The sequence below is a fragment of the Corvus brachyrhynchos genome, unplaced genomic scaffold (assembly GCF_000691975.1).
Source record: "Corvus brachyrhynchos isolate BGI_N302 unplaced genomic scaffold, ASM69197v1 scaffold47, whole genome shotgun sequence".
NCBI lineage: Eukaryota > Metazoa > Chordata > Aves > Passeriformes > Corvidae > Corvus > Corvus brachyrhynchos.
In genome coordinates, this window is record NW_008239292.1 from 878496 (window position 1) to 881691 (window position 3196).

A 3196-nucleotide genomic window follows, 5' to 3' on the forward strand; every position below is an offset into this window, starting at 1 on the left:
CGAGGAGGCAGAGGAACTGTTGGTGCCCAAGAACTGATCTGGAAATAGATTAGGTTCTGTTGTTGTTGGTGGTGGTTTTGCCCCAGGTTGTGCTCAGACCCCCCCATTTCACTGGGGTGGATTCTCAGAAGCTCTGTGGGCACTCTGGAATTCCCAGAAGGGTTTTTGCTGCATTAGAGGCACAAATGTCCCAGGATTTCCTCTCTGGGGCCGTTCCCACTCCTGGAGTGCACAAGGTTGGAGAATGCCCAGGGTCTGCCCCTCCTGACCTCAGCTTCCAGCCAGGAACATCCCAGGGAAGTCACTGGGGTTTGCAATGGATATTGTGGAATTTTAACCAGCAGATCTCCAGCGCTGCAGGTGTATCCTGGGAGTACTCCTGGCTTTAGGTTGGTGCCAACCTCCCCAAACCTGGCCTAAGAGTCCCAGTGTTCCTCAGCAGTAAATATTTACAGCCTGTGTGATTTAGGGTTGATTTATTTTTTCATTTACAACTCGAATTAGAGCATTAATCCCAAAGCAGGGAGAAGGCAGCGCTTTGCTGCCCGGCTCTGGAGGTGGCACCAATAGGAACAGGCATTCAGTGCCTCTGGCCCAGGCTTTTATTCCTATTGATTAAAAACATATTAAATACAGAATGTCTCAGCCACTACAATCTTTTCTTTGCTCTTTGTCTTATTAATCCAATAATCCTGGTCTTGGACAGTTGGGATATTCAAATATGGATGTAGGGGAAGGCCATAATAATTATTTTCAGAGTGTGATTAATGTGATTTTTTGATGTTAATGTAAAATTATTAAATTATGCCAGCAGACCCATCACACCTTATCAAAATCTGTGTGATATCTTGTATGGAAACACAGCCGAGGAGTTGGAAGAAGGCTGGAGGGGGAAGTTGGTTGGAATCTGGTTCCCTTCTCCTTCCTCCTCCTCGTGCTGGTGTCTCATAAGGGCAGGGAAAAGACTGAACAAAGTCACGTTGGAGATGAAGCGCTCTTCCTGCCTGGAAAAGCATTCCTGGTGCGATGGGCTGCAAGCAGGAGTTTGTTCCTACTGAGTTTTCTGGATCAGGGCTGATCCATAGCCTGGGAATGAGGAGGAAACAGGGACTCAGCTCTTGGAGTAATCATTTGAAATCTGGATTTTAAGGAATCCAGGTTATCCCTGCTGCTCTCTCCCACATGAGTTCCTTTGGCCTGGCATTCGTGGTTCCAGCTCATTCCCGTTATCCCTGCTCTGGCTGTGGGGATTTTCCGGTCCTTTCCCTCAGCACTGAAGGCTGGAACTCGCTGGGGTCACTCCTGGTTCCATGGGGTCACTCCCGGCTCCGTGGGGTCATTCCCAGTTCTGTGGGGTCATTCCCAGCTCCGTGTGGTCATTCCCAGTTCCGTGGGGTCACTCCCGGCTCCGTGGGGTCACTCCCAGTTCTGTGGGGTCATCCCCAGCGCCGTGTGGTCATTCCCAGTTCTGTGGGGTCATTCCCAGCTCCATGGGGTCATTCTTCCTCCCTTGCCCCATCCCATCCCTGCAGCTCTGCTCTTTCATTCCTTGCCCTTTTCCCCTCTTTCTCCCTTTCCAAACCCAACCTTCCGCTGTCCTTCCCACGGCTTTGAAGGATGCAGGGAGATAAATGAGCTTTTCCTTGTTTTCCTGCTCCAATTATCCCGTCCTGCTCCTTCTCCCCCTGCTCTGGGCTGTTCCCGGGCACTCTTTGATACTTTGCTGGCCCCAGGAGCGCCCACTCAGCTTTTGAAACTCTTAATTAAAAATCTCCTTCCTTTCCAGCCTCCCCTAGGTTACCTTTCCGTGAATAAACCTGGCTGAAAATGAATATACCCGGGAATTTCTGCTGGGTTTCTTAGCAGGGAGTTGGTTTATCGTGAGAAGCAGAAAATGAGAGATTTTTGGGCAAAAGTCCAGTCGTTTTGGGGTCTGTTCTAGGATTCCTTGTTGAGTTTCTGTGCCCACCGCTGGCAGGTGAGGTCTCAGCTCTCCCGGGGAGGTTTCCCTGCTGGGGAAGGTGGAGCTGAGCTGTGAAATCAGGAGGGGATTTTGGCAGGACAGGGTGACAAGGGAACACTTCCTGTGCTTCCCCAGAGCTGCTCTGGCTCTGCCCCTTGGATCAGATGTCTTCATCTGGAAGTGCTTGGGAATGGGGTGAGAATTGCTCTGTTTTCAGCTGTAATTTAACTCTGTCCAGAGCCAAGAGTTTGTTATTTATAGCAGAGGAGTAACAAACTCTCACCCTGTACACAGGGGGCCGTACAATAATATTTTCTGTTTTGTTTCCTGTGTTTTGATATTTCTGCCCGTGCCTCCACGTGTGTCCCTGCCTCTCCTAATCTGAATTATTGCCCAAATACTTCCCTCAAACCTCTGTGCCCGCGGTGCTTTTCCATCCAGCTCCAGTGCAGAGGTGCCAGCACTGCTGGCGAGGTGACACCTGGTGACACCTGAAGTGTCCTGAGCGGACAGGGATTTCCCTTCACCTGGGCTCAGCCTCTCCAATCCATGGAATTCTGGGCCGTGCCAGAGCAGTGATTCAGCACTTGGAGGTGGCAGGATGGATCTCAGTGACCTTTGCCGGGCCTCCCCTGTGCCTTTGCCTGCTGGGCAGGACCAGCTCCGGTTTTTCCTCCCGGGGAATTTCTGGGATGGATGTTCCCTGTCTGTCCCCTCCCGAGCTGCTGCAGCGCTCCCGGTCCCGGGGATGGCACCTGGGACAGGGATTTGGTGCCTCCCCGAGGAGTTGCACAGCTCTCTGTATTCACCTGCCCCGCAGAGCACCGGCAGAACGCTGGGACATCCCAGGCTGGGAGCGTTTTCCCGATAATGGAGAGTTAGGGAGAAGACAAGGAGGTGTTTGTGGCTGGAGGTTTCATTCCCGCCTTTTGGCCAGGGATGTGTGGAGGGGCCACAGAGTCGCTGTTTCAGAGGATTCCAAAGTTATTTTAAATTATTTTTATGTCTTTTTTTTTTTTTTCCAATCCACCCCTTTAACACTTCTTAAATAAAAGTCACATTTTTTCTATTATTTCTAAGACATCAGAATACCTTGTTGTGGCAGTGAGTGAAAAGGTGTTAGTCAAGAACGAAATCACTGAAATTTACTGCAATTTTAACAGTACCACCAACAAAATCCAATTTCACGGCCAGCTCTCGCGGTTAATTTATTCATTCCCTGCGTTTTCTCCT